A 14,705-nucleotide genomic window follows, 5' to 3' on the forward strand; every position below is an offset into this window, starting at 1 on the left:
CAGATTTTATGCAGAGAATAACATATAAAATAAACGGGAGAATAAATGAGAAAATAGGAAGAACAGCTCATTTTTGTGAAAGAGAATATGAAAGCAGATACAACCAAAGACATAGAAATTGAGTATTTCAGTGCAAAGAGGAATAAATTATATGATTAACGAAGATAATCTCCTTTGTTATTGAAAATGTTTAATGCTAATATGAAAAAGCTGTTCATAGTTTGAAGTGAAATAGCCACTGAAAGATGAATCAAGATAGCAATTTTTCTTTAAGTAACTAACCATAACTTGAATAAGTATAGAAATAATTTAATTAAGACTTATTACAAAAACGAGGTAAAAATTAAGTAATTTTAGTATTCAAAGGAAACATAAAAAGTTTTACCATAAAAAGAGTACAAGCCCAAGTGAGGTAGCATATTGAGAATTGAGATTGTTAACAAATCGTTAAGGGTTTTTGTTTGTTTGTTTGTTTGTTTGTTTTTTAGTATTCCCTTCATTGCCAGTAACGATTATTGGCTTTCTCCCACAGTCTCACTAGAAATACTTACAAATTTCATAGTGTACTTTAAGATATTTGTATGCCTTCATTCTTATGATATCAGAAGAAACTCATTATCAACTCTCAGATACTGGAGCCCAGAAGGGAGAAATGCTCAAGAACATTTAAGTGAGTGCTCCTCATTTCACTTACTGTCTCACACATCATCTAAGGAAGATCACAAATCTCACCTACAAAGAGAAAAATAATGAATTTGTTTACTCTTTAAAAGAGTAGGACAGGTATCAGTGTGACATTGAAAATCTCCTTAGGTAAAAGATAAAGATCCAGAAAATGATGGGACTTTGAGGAGCCAAATTGTTATTTGACATCTAATATCACATGTGGTTGTTTTCATATTGGTGAACTTAACATATAAATTATGTTCTGGCCGGGCGCAGTGGCTCAAGCCTGTAATCCCAGCACTTTGGGAGGCTGAGACCGGCGGATCATGAGGTCAGGAAATCGAGACCATCCTGGCTAACACGGTGAAACCCCGTCTCTACTAAAAAATACAAAAAACTAGCCGGGCGAAGTGGCGGGTGCCTGTAGTCCCAGCTACTCGGGAGGCTGAGGCAGGAGAATGGCGTGAACCCGGGAGGCGGAGCTTGCAGTGAGCTGAGATTCGGCCACTGCACTCCAGCCTGGGCGACAGAGCGAGACTCCGTCTCAAAAAAAAAAGATAAATAAATAAATAAATAAATAAATAAATTATGTTCTGCATATTATTCATAGGAGTTTCTTAATACTCATATGCTTATATATTATTGATTAAACATTCTAATGTATTTACTTAGGAAGACAAAGTTTAATTGCTTAGTTCTTTTTTCCTGAGGTTCATTGAGTCATAACTAACAAATAAAAATTGTATATATTTAAGGTGTACAGTGGGATATTTTGAGATATGTATACATTGTGAAATGATTACCACAATCAAGCTAGTTAACGTATCAATCACTTCACAGAGTTACCGTTTTTGTATGTGTGAGAATACTTAGGGTCTACTTTCTTAGCAAATTTCAAGTATACAAGATACAATTTTTAACTATAGTCATCATGATGGGCATTAGGACTCCATAATTTATTCATTTTACAACTGGAAGTTTGTCCCTCTGACCAAATTTCCCCATTTACTCCATTCTTCTACCCCCAGTAATCATCCATCCATCTACTCTTTGTTCCCATGAGCTCAGCTTTTTAGATTCCACATATAAGTGAGATCATGTAGTTCTTGTCTTTCTGTGTCCATTCCAATTCTTATCTGTTTTCCTATGTAAAGTAATTTTTTTAGATGATTTTATAATCTGTTCTGTTTCAAGGCTTTCTTTTGTCATTTGTTTTCTGCAGTTTGAATATGATATTCTTTGGTATAGATTTTTTGAGTATTTGTTTTGTTTGAAGTTTCTGAATCTGTGGTTTGGGTTCTGAATCTGTGGTTTGGGTTCTTCTATCTGTTTTGGACTATTCTCTGACATTATTATTTCAAACATTCCTTCTTGTTTCTCTCTTTCTTCACCTTCTGGTATTCCAATTTTGTGTATTATGTGTACCTTGAGAAGTTGTTCCACAGTTATTGAATATTCTATTCTACTTTTCTCATCTTTTCTCTATGAATGTCAGTGTGAGAAGTGTCTATTGACATCTTCAAACTCACTGACTTTCCCATGGCTATTTCAAGTCTACCAATGAGCCCATCGGAAATATTTTTAAATTTTCTGTGATAGTATTCTTTATTTCTAGTGTTTTCTTTTGATTATTTTTTGGTGTTTTCATCTGCCTGCTTACTTTAGCCATCTGTCCTGCTTGCTGTTTACATTTTTACATTAGAATTTTTATCATATACTTCATAGTAATTTCTATTTGCCTGTCTGATAATTACAAAAGCTGTGTTATATCTGAGTCAAGTTTGATGCCTGCTTTGTCTTCTCAAACTATGTTTTTGTTTGTTGGCTGGGTCAGTCTATCTATCTATCTATCTATCTATCTATCTATCTATCTATCTATCTGTCTATCTACATGTTAACACACTTCACTTTAGGCTGCAGTCTGAATGTTTGTGTTCCCGACAATTTATACGGTGCAATCCTAACCTTCAAGATGGTGGTATTAGGAGGTAGGGCATTTTGGGAAGTGATTAGGTCAGTGAGGTCAGAACACTCACAAATGGGATAAGTGAAACCAGTGGAATTAGAGTTCTTATAAAATAAGCCCAAGAGAGCTAATTTGCCCCTTCCACCATATAAGGACACAGCTAGAAGGTAACAATTACGAGCCAGAAAGCCACCCTCACCAGACACCAAACCTGCTGGTGCCTTGATCTTGGACTTCTCAACCTCTAGAACTGTAAGAAATAAGTTTCTGTTGTGTATAATCTACCTGGTTTATAGTATTCTGTTATAGAAGCCCAGACTAAGACACCTTCTATTTTGTTGTTGTTGTTGTTGAAACCTAGATGTAACAGGAAACAAAATAAATATACTTTCAGTATGAGATTTCATGTTCACTTGGGAAGGAGTTGGGCTATGTTGAATATTTGCTGTGGCGATAGGTGTCAGAGTCAAATTCTTTTAGTATCCTTCTTTTTGTTTCCTCTGTTGTCTTTGGGTTTTACTTAAAGAAAAAAATCAGCAACCAAAGGAAAAAAAAATCCTTCTTATATGTATGCCTTGTAGCTCGTTCAGCTATAATCCACTATTATTACACTGGAGCCCTGTGTATGTGGTGGGAAGGTGTGTGTGAGGGGTAGAAATCTACAACATTGTAATTAAATCTCAATGCTTTAGTAGGTCTTTGTTCTTGGCTTGACTTTTACACATTTTTCTTAGCTTCCACCTCCCCCTCACCTTTTCTGAGGCAGTTGGGCTAATATAGCTAGATTTGTAAAATTGCCTTTCTCCTGGGTATTAGAGTTGTAAAATTGACCTTCTCCTGGGTAAGATATAGCTCTGATAAAGTCTTTTTCCCTGCAGAGTAGGCCTTTGTTTTACAGGAAGATCTGAGTGTTTTTCAAAATAGTTACTTTTCCCCTGAACTTCCAGAATACAGGAATTTTTCTTTTCTGTTCACTGTTACAACCTATGAGTTCCTATGTGTAAATTCCACAAAATTGTGGAGGACCATGCAAAAGGAAGGCCTCTAGGACTTTGCTCATCTCATGCTAATCCACATTCAGCTTCAGAAATTCACCAAAGTTATAGTTACGATGTTGTTCCCAGACTGAGTGGGTGTCCAGCTGCTGGTTCTCACAGACCAGTAACGAGATGCAGACTGACTGGGAAGGAAGGGAACTTATTTCTGCAAACTGTTACAAACAAAAGCTCGGAGTAACTCACCAGCCCAACTCAAAGTTACAAGTTGTCTAGTGCTTATATACATTTAATACACCGACAAGCTGAAAGCCAAAGTGTTTCCCTCTATCTATTCTTTATCTAGGGTCTGGGATCTAAACAACTGCCGCAGAGCCTTGGAAAAAGCACCTAATTTAAAGTAGGTCCTGGTACAAGGTGTGCAAGAACGTCTGGATTGTTTTAATTAAACTCTAAGGTCTGAGAAAGCCCTGGAGGGGTCTTAATGGACTTGGTTTTATATTCTAGTCTTTGTACTAAGGCACTGGTTTTGTTGGAACCGAACTGTCGATTCCCCCCTGGGCAGGGGTCGCCGCGAAGGATCACCGACACGAGATTCACAGCAGAGAGTTATTTATTACTAGCGCGCTAGGGTCCCAAGCTCTAAGTTGGCCCTGGGACCCCGAGTGCTTGTTACAGGTTGTTTATATAGGCAAACACAAGTTCAAACACAGCTTATGGCGCGAAATTCAAACAAAGCTTAAGGCGCGTGGTAATTGGGTCTAGCTATGGCCTGAGCAAGGTGTCTTGTTCTAATTGGTTAGAGCAGGACCTTATGAGGTGTTTTCCTGGAGTTGTTGATTCCGGGAACTTCGAGGCAGGGTGGGACCCCCGGAATTGGCAGGGTGGGACCCTATCAGGGTGGGTCCCTATCGAGGCAGGGTGGGACCCTATCCAGAGCCACCTGGTGTTAATTTTTTTTTTTTTTTAATATGAGGCCGAGTTTCAGTTTCTCCCGCTCTTTAATGTTTAACTTATATATTCATTAGAGTTACAGCAAGGTGTTGGTGAAAACTGACTCCTCTGGAAATGGAGACCTGGTCTGTCACATGTTTTGGTCAAAAATGGAGGTTTTGATCAAAAGTGGACTGTATATACATGGTAGTCCCTTATGATTAAAATGAGGCTGAAAAATTCCTATGGCATAGTGGCATTGTAGCCATCATACTGTGGCAGTGCAATGCATTACTTGTGTGTTTGTGGGGACACTGGTGTAAGCAAACCTCCTGGGCCGCCAGTCGTGTAAAAATATCACACACATAATTATGTGCAGTACATACAATGAGATAATGAAAATAAACTCTTGTGTTATTTGTTTCTATGTTTTATGTAATATACTTCTTGTCATTATTGTAGAGTATACTCCTTCTACTATTAAAATAATTGTTAGTTGTACAATAGCCTCAGGCAAGTACTTCAGAAGTGCTCCAAAAGCTATTGTTGTTATTATAGGAGATGATGAACTTATCCCAGTCATTAAGTGAAATATGACTGCACTTGTGTTGGCCTACCAGTTTATGACCCCAGGGGCTTCAGCCCCAGGTAAGCAGATCTCTGATATGACTGTCTACATTCAACTGTCTCCAGATTTTGGAGTGGTGGTTTACCCTGGGAATCACGACTCTCGTGAGTCAAAGAAAATTATTCATTTTCAATTTGCACAACATTTTTTCTATGTAAAGACAGGAGTGGCTGTACCCAAGGTATGTTCACACTGGAACTGGAACTAATAGTTGTAGATGGATTTTTAAATTTAAAAAAACCTCCATGTTTTATTTTTCAATTCACTTTGCATTTTATGTGATTATGCTATCTGTATCAGCTAAGCTTAAAATCTGCATGTAGTTGGATTTGTTTGAAGAACAGATAAGGGGACTAAGGAGAAGAGTTTTCTGTTTTGCCAAAAGTAGAAAGAAGGAGAAGCAACGATGGAGAAGGGGGCCTGGTGACTGAACTGTCCTATCCGATTGAGGGCTGGCTGAGCCCTATTGAGAAGTGGATGAACTTACTTTTCTAAGAAGAAACTCTGATAATAGAGTTGGTGCTTAGACTCAGGTGACAATATGCAAAAAAGAAAAAAATGAGGGCGTGAGGTCTTCAGTTATGTTAGTCATGTGGAGTCACTTTAGTACTTGGATAACAGATTTGGAAGCATGAAAAAGATTACACTCTGGTGTTGATTTCATACTCACAAGAAGCATCAGAAATACTGGTGGAAGCCAAGGCATTTATGTAGTATCTCCATCAGAGTTTAGCAATTAACAGGTTCAGAATAGGAAAAGGAGAAATGGCCATAGCAAAGTGATTATTACTGGCAATTTTTTAAGCACATGTGTAATATTCCCTGGAGACTAACGGAGCATTCCCTGGAGACTAACAGAAATGAAAAACAGCTCAATGAGGGACTGATTTTCTGTAAATGCAAGTGAAATGAGAAACAACAAAATTTGTGTTATAACTTTTACTCTGACTTAAAATACTCACAGCACGGCACAACTTGAGAAAATTTAAATTACACATTTAAAACCCTTTCTCAAGTTAACCTCTACATAAAATCCAGTTTTACTTAGACATGTGTATATTAAAGCCTGAGTCAGAAAATGAAATGCATTAGATTATCCTTAAATGAAGCATCTGTTTATGATACTGTTCTTAATTTCTTTACTGGTTACAAAGATATGTTACTAATTATAAGTGCAAACTAAAAAATTTTAATAATACGAAACAGCTACTCTTATTATTAAAAAAATACTATTAGAGTACTTGTCTTCTGAAACAATTTAGATTTGGTATTGAGAGCTAAGTGACATTTTTATTTTCCAAGTTTCTAATCTTAAGAAAGGAAGACAATTTAGAATGAATGCGGGTACATAATTGATTCTGCCAGGCTAGAAGGGGAAAAACTATTTTTGTCAAAAATGTCAAAAATATTTTTCCTTGTTGGTATTAATTGCAAAGCCCTAATTAAATAATACCTGAGAACTCTAAATCAATGACAGATGACTTTGTCCTTTAGAAGGAGCAGATGGGAAGATGTCAGTATAAATTTGAATTATAATATTAAATTATTGGTATAAAGAAACATTATTATCATAAAAATGATGTGTCAAAATACATTTTAAATAATATTTTTTATACAATTTGTCCCTCTTGCCTTTTTTAACCCTTTGACCAACATCTCCCCATTTACCTCCAATTCAAGCTTCTGGCAACCTCTGCTACACTCTCTGCTTCCATGAGTCTGACTTTATTAAATTCCATCTATAGGTGAGATCATGCAGTATTTGTCTTTGTCTGACTTATTTCACTTAACTAATGTCCTCTATTTTTGCCATTCTATCTCATCTGTTTGTCCTTTCTTTTCATGAAATGTTCTATAAAATATTCTAGGATATCTTCGAAATGTTTTTAATCTTAGATGATTAAGGATAAGTTCCAATTAAATTTCTTTCTCAGAGAATGCTCTCTCAGTTTCCCATTGCTTTATTCTGTACTTGTATTGGAAAATTAAATACCAATTTTTGTTATTATCAATTTGAAGAAAATCAGAAAAGAACAAATACTGCCTGTTTGTATATCACAATACATAGAATCATTTTCAAAAGAAATCTTTTCTTGCTTGAATTCAGTGAGGTAGTTGAAAGACTTTATATCCCTGTTTCTTTACACAGAATTTAACGTGATACTGTTCACTAAACAGAAAAATTAGTATAGCAATTTCTAAAACACAAGTACGCTCAGTGCACATTAATAAGAACATAAGAGTGAGCACAGGTATTGCTGCTTTTCTATATTTATTAAGCTTTTCAGTTTTAAAATATTTACTATTTAATTCTCATGATTTAGAGAAAATAAAGTTACAGGACTTTGTTTACCTTTGATAACCTGGTTAAGAGTAAAGGCATTTAGGGAAGAAAAGCCAGTGAAGTATATATTAGATATATGCCCATACTTCAAATAACATTAAATCATTTGCTGATCCTTGGAGAGAAGTTGTAGAGATTTAAGAGATTTGAATTCTATCTCCAATTGCACAGCTATTGTTATGTCTGTACTTTTACTGCAAATGATTAATAATGTGAAATTAGTCGCTGTCGGGAACAAACAGTATGATAAGTGTCCTCTTTAAATTAGCTCTGAGGAAGAAACATTAATGGATTTCTATTGCTTCAGTTGATTTTTTTTTTCAGTTCTCTATACAGGTTGAAAGGCTTTGAAGGCGCTAGACAATACATTCAGTCTTAGAGGTAAAAAATTAAATAACTGGATAATTATACTTGGAAAAGTTAAATGAAGAGATTAACTGAATATTATAATTTTATGCATCTCTGCTATCAAACAATGACTCACCCCTGTTGATAATTCATAACATTCTGTCATTTGCATATTTTCTCATGGTGCTTTCTTCCAGAAATGTCATACTATTGTGGAAGTATTAATAATTTATTAGAAGGTCCAATTTAAAAATCCTTAAAGGACTAAGACTTGACTATAACAATGATGTACGTACCATAGAGAGCTGAAATATACCATCTCTGTAAATTTGTATTATAATCTAAGGTAAACCAAATCTTAGAATACAGAGATCTTAATGTATCGCACAGTCCATGTGCTGAGCTAAGTAGGTAAGTTTGTGAATAACGCAATGTCATTTGACTTTGAATTGCAAATTTGAACATTAGTTTTTTCTGTGATTTTGAAAAACACATAGTACATGGAAATAATAAATTTAATGTAACTTAATTTAAATTGCAAAAAATAGAGGTGTGCATTAATCCGGTTATCACACCTGTTCAGAATTTATTATTACGAGCTCTTCATTTCACACTTGCGTTGAACATTATTACCTCGTGGGAGAAAGACAAAATATGCTCCTTACTTTGCATTTCCCTTGGAAGGTATGATATATGAACTCACTCATGAATTAAATTACCACCCTTGGGATATGCAACTCTGTAGACTTCATACAGGTTTCCATATAGTAATCCCTACTTGATTATTCTCATTTTAAAAAAGTAACTTTTAGTGATTCAGGCACATTCGAAGGAGGGGAGAGGGAGTAAAATTTGTATTGATTGTCTACTAGAAGTTATTTCATGTATCTAGCAAAGCAATCTTAAGCCTTTTTATTTCCATTTTGCCAATAATGCTTGAAAGAGAATTTAAAACATATTAATAAGCTTCTTAAAGATTAAAATTAATTCAAACACATTTATGTTAAATCAATTTTCTGTCATATTTCTCCTGACCTTGATGTTTTTAACAAAGGCAGATCGCCTCCATAAATGAAATATCTGTAAATTAAATCAAATTTTAACTCATAATCAGAATCATTTTTATAACATAGAAATGGCTTAATAAGTTACTGATTGACATTGCTATATTTTAAATGCAAATGTTATGTATTAATCTAACTGTATATATTTTATGTCCCATCTTAAAAATTTGAAGTTAGAATAAGTACACAGATCAAGCTTGAAACTAGAGAACTTTCCATATATTATTCTAGTGATCACAATGTCTTCTATAAAAAAAGTTGTCAAGTTGTTTTCTTCAGTTCAGATTAAGTCATTAGTCTGAAGAGTTTTTCAAGAATTGTTAAGAGAGCTACACATATCTTATAGTATATGAATTTTTTTAATCCTAGAATCTCTTCGGCCAACTCAAATCAACAACAAAAATTAAAAAATAAAATCCAGTAGAAGATAAGGGGCTTCCTGTCTCCCTCTATTTTGTAGTAGTTTGTGTTGTTTGTTTAACATATGTATTGATACCCCCTACAAAACCTCTTTCTATGCAACCCTTTCATTAGGGAAAGCTGTCTTTCCCATGCATTGACTTCAGGCTTGCCTATGTGACTTTGACCACTGGGTTATAAACTTTAAAAGCCATAATACAATTTGAAATACCCACTTTTCAGGTACTAATTTCTTTCTGACTTTAGGTTCTAGAGTCAAGAGTTCATGGTGTTTCTATCAAACAACAAAAACACATGGAACAACAAAAATTAAACCTTTGTTGAAAAAAAACCCACTAAAATTTGGTATTTTTTATAGTGGCGTAACTTAAGCTGATTTATAAAATATTCAATTTATTTTATTTAACAGCATATATTTGCATTCTTTTGACTATGTTTACTGACATAAAATAAAATTCCAATGTCTTTAATTGGAAAGCAAGATGAGATTTACACATTTACTTTGGATAATACAACTAATTAAAAGCTAAAATGCACTTGCTGATTTGATGGCAAATTTAGTTATACATGATTTTGTTCTATTTAACTTTGGATACATTGTGATAAGAAAGAATTGACCACAAACTACATTATTCCCAATATATCCCTGAATCCTAGAGCATTAGTAGCACCCCTTAATTTATCGTTCCAATCTAATTTCACAGAGCTAGTCTATCAGCACACTCAGTTTAACGATTTTGAGCTACAACTATAGCAATTCATTTATAACATTCTCCAAACAAATTTCAATTTCACTAACAGATTGTGCTTGACTGGGGCTGTTTGTGATCTAAAATAGCTAGGATCCTAACATAAGCTTATAATGAAATGTCTGACAAGACTTTAACATGGGAGTTTCCTAATGATTTTGTAATGTTTTGACAATCTTGAAAATATGTTTTTAAAAGAGCTAGCAAATGCAAGTTTTCCCCAAGCAAAATATCCCATCTGTTCAAAAAAATGTTTTAAGATACCAAAAGTACTAACCACAGTGCAGGAATAAGCAGTTATGTGACTTAATTTCTTTAAATAAATGATCCTTTTATTAGATAAATAAGAGGAATTATAGAAAACTTTAAAATCTTGAGTTTATAATTCAACTGCCTGGTAATCTTTTAAGGTATCTGACTAAGAGAATTATCAAAGATCCTTCAACTGTAGCAAAGTGTGTCCTGAATGCTCCTATTAGAGGAGCTAAAAAGGATGTTTAAAATCTTATTAGTTTAAAGTACAAAGAAAAAGGTGAGTTTTATATTAAAGAGTACTGAATATGCTCCTTGAGACAACTATTATGAACATTCATCATTTATTGCTCCAACTGAGGGAATTTTGACAATTCCCTTTACAAGTCACCTTTAAAGCTACTCTGCCAAGCTGATGAGGCCAAAATATTGATTTGAGTTGTCCACATGTTAGCTCAAATGATTGCAAGTCAGCTTGAGTTCTTTGTTCTATTTTGAGTTTTCCATCTGTATTACTTCAAGAAGGTTACAGTGAACACTTTCCTTTTGTATATGACACATAGGTTTTTTTCAAGCTTTAGTTATTTTGCATACTTTATTTCATGTTATAGATATACAATCCTCAACTTATTCATTTCAAATGTAATAAAACTGAGGTCCTGGGAAATAAAATAACCTATATGGTTAAAATAACTGAAAATGTGTAGAGTGAGAATTTCTAATGTCAGTTTACTACAATGTCTTGCCTGCCTGCCTATCTTGCTTTCATTCTTCCATTTGTCTCTTTTTCTATTTCCTTCTATAGGAATGTCTACTTTTTTGTTATAATCTAATCTTTAAATGCTAGCAGGCCAGGTGAGGTGGCTCACACCTCTAATCCCAGCATTTTGGGAAGCTGAGGCCAGAAGATCACTTGAGGTCAGGAGCTTGAGACCAGACTGGCCAACATGGTGAAACCTCATCTCTACCAAAAATACAAAAATTAGCCGGGCATCATGTCACATGCGTGTAAATCCCAGCTACTCAGAAGACTCACTTGTACCCAGGAGTTGGAAGTTGGAGTGAGCCGAGATTGTACCACTGCACTCCAGCCTGGAGACAGAGGGAGACTCCATCTCAAAAAACAAAACAAACAAAACAAAATGCTAGCAAATAAAAGTGTACCTATGATCATGAAGTATAAAATAGACACATAAAAGTTTATTTTCATTTAAATTTATCTCTATTTTTACCAATTTAAGAAAAATTTGAATATATTTGGATGTCATGTTTATTACATTAAAAATAAATATTTATCTAATTTTTAACGCTTCATTTTAGCCAATATATTCAGGAGGTTTAATATTTTTGCTTACTTTATATGTTCGGGGACAATCACATTTGGATTTTAGGCTCTCTCTAATCATGTTAACAATATTACAATGAGAAACCTAAGTAAATAGCAAATACCATATTGCCATTGGTGGTTTTGCATTGGTAGTTTCTGATTGCTGTTTCAGATACAACACTGACGTTCAAAGGTAGATTTACCATTAAGTTAATGCATCCCAAGCTACAGGGTCCCTCACTTATTAAGACTGCTTCTAAATTAACAATTTTTTTCTTTTTTATTTTTTGAGATGAAGTCTCGCTCTGTCGCCAGGCTAGAGTACAGTGGCCTAATCTTGACTCACTGCAACCTCCACCTCCCGGGTTCAAGGGATTCTGCTGCCTCAGCCTCCTGAGTAGCTGGGATTACAGGCATGAGCTACCACGCTCAGCTAATTTTTGTATTATTATTAGAGATGGGATTTCACCATCTTAGCCAGGTTGGTCTTGAACTCCTGACCTCAAGTGATCTGACCACCTTGACCTCCCAAAATGCTGGGATTACAGGCGTAAACCACTGAACCTAGCCTAACAATCTTTTTTATACCTAATTTTATGATTATACATTATTCTTATTCTTAAAGAAGTTCCTCAAATTACAATGTTTCACACTCCAAAACTTGAATATCCCTTTAATTATCCTATATATTAATAAAAATAAAAAATCTTTAAAACCTGTCTACTGTGTGCCCCCTTTCTCTTACAGTTATGATCAGTATCTGGTTATTTTTAAAACTGATTCCAAAAGAGGAATGGTCATGTAATTTACAGTTTAAATCAGGTCACTTTTAAGAGATAGGATAAGCTAGGTTTATACCAGACAAACCAGAATATATAATCTCTTGAAATAAGCTAGAATGTGAAATGGTGAATATCTTTTAGTTCCTTTGGAACTAAAAATTGTGTGAAAATCCAGCATTTGATTGTATCGACAAACAAATAAAGAAGTTTCAGGAGGGCCTGACAAATGATTTCAAATATTTGAACGTTGTATGAATTAAAGGTGCATTTGTGTTTTGTCTCTTGTAAATAGTAAATAAAAATCGAGAATTAAATTTGAGTTCAACATAAGAAAGAACGGCCTATTCTCCTTTCTCCTATTTCTTTTCAGAATTAAAACTACCCAACAGCAGAAAAATCTTTCTTGTGAACCAGCATTTACTTTGTTACAGGAAATATTTTCACAGAAATAAGATGACCCATTAAATAATGGTGAGATAACTGCATTGGCTGGAAAGGTCCTGTGAATTCTACAATTGGAAGTAGACCACATAGTGCTTGATAGCTTTGCCTCCACAGTCAAACACACTAGATTTGGATTTCAACATTTTACTACAAAGTCCAGATTTCTGAAAGGACACAGAAATTAATGTCTACACAATGCTTACACTTTATTCATATCATTATAATATTATTTCAAACTGTTAAAATTAACATTTTATTATTTAGACGTAAATAAAGTGCAAGAACACTCACACTTATGGATACTAAAAATGATCGTTTTCTATCTAAGAAGCAAAATTTTGGAAGGTGTATCCTTAAGTTTGCTTTGGGAAAACACACACACACACACACACACACACACACACACACACACACACACAATTATCTGACTTAAGAAAATAAAGAAATGTCTCATCTCACATGAAAGAAATGTAAAGCAAAGGCTCTAAAATAATTACCTCATTTTGGATTCCTGGTCAGCTTTCATAAAGTCATCTTCATCTATATCAAAAATTATAAGCTCCTGTTAACCATCGGTCAGATGTTTGATCATGTCGGTTTATACTGAGAAACATGAACACGTGAGTCGTTAATCTGTAGTATCAATAGGCACCATAAGTACCTGGTATAGCCCCTCTCATTAAGGAGAAGAAAGCATGTTATGAAAATGGAAGAAAACATTGAGATTCCAAGGCTGTTCACATTGCCCAAAGGTATTTTAAATTTGGTAGTGAAATTTTCTTAGATAATACAGTATCTCTTTTGTAATTGAACATGAATGTGTTTCCACAATCCTGAATAAAACTCAGAAAACTACTGCTATATTTACTATCCCTAAAATCTATCCATATTAGTAACATTAACCTAAGTTAGTTTGAGCTTTACATTTTCATTTTATAGCATTCCATATATTGTAAGCTCAATAAATAAAACAAATCATGCCAAATGTTTGAGCTAATTAAGATTATTTGGAGCCTACCATCATTCCTCTTGTATGCCTACATACTCTTGAGTCTTAGGTTGCAAGGCCAAGAAGGAAGCCTCTGGTGTCACACGGCAGATACGTGGAAGATGCTAAAAATATGTGGGTATAAATGACCCCTTGCTACTCATATTATTCTGAATTGAAACACAATTGTCAGATCATAGCACACGTCTTCAAGAAGGAAATGAGCCATTTATTTAAATAGTCATTTATATGTTTACATACATATGCATTAGCATGCTTATGTATGTTTGTATGTGTGTGTGTAACATAAACATGAGAATTTTCATACCTCCAGAAATGAAGCATCATCATTGTGATTCTATTTATTTTCACAATTTTTGTAATTACAAACTATTTCAAAGCTGCATAAAAGTATAAAAACAAGTAGATCTATTTGAGAATACAAATTCAGAAAAGGTGAAACAGATACAATTTGCCATCTATGTAAAATATGCAGAATGTAAATAATCACTTTATTACTACTGTAACTTGACAGTAAACTGTAGATTATTTCTCATTTGCATCATTTTTCTTCTTTCTATTAAGTATGTTTTTAATTGACATACATACCTTGAAGAGTATGTATATATTCAATATATGTTTACAGATGCAATTATTCTATACAAAGATTAAAAACTACATTACTTAAATCTTTACAATATAATCCATTTTCAAGTTTTTATAGTGTCTTTACAACATTGTACTGACACAAAATTTAAATGTTTTGAAAAAGCAATAACTGTCTATATAAGCAAGTTTC

This window comes from Macaca thibetana, chromosome 17, assembly GCF_024542745.1.
Source record: "Macaca thibetana thibetana isolate TM-01 chromosome 17, ASM2454274v1, whole genome shotgun sequence".
NCBI classification, from domain to species: Eukaryota; Metazoa; Chordata; class Mammalia; order Primates; family Cercopithecidae; genus Macaca; species Macaca thibetana.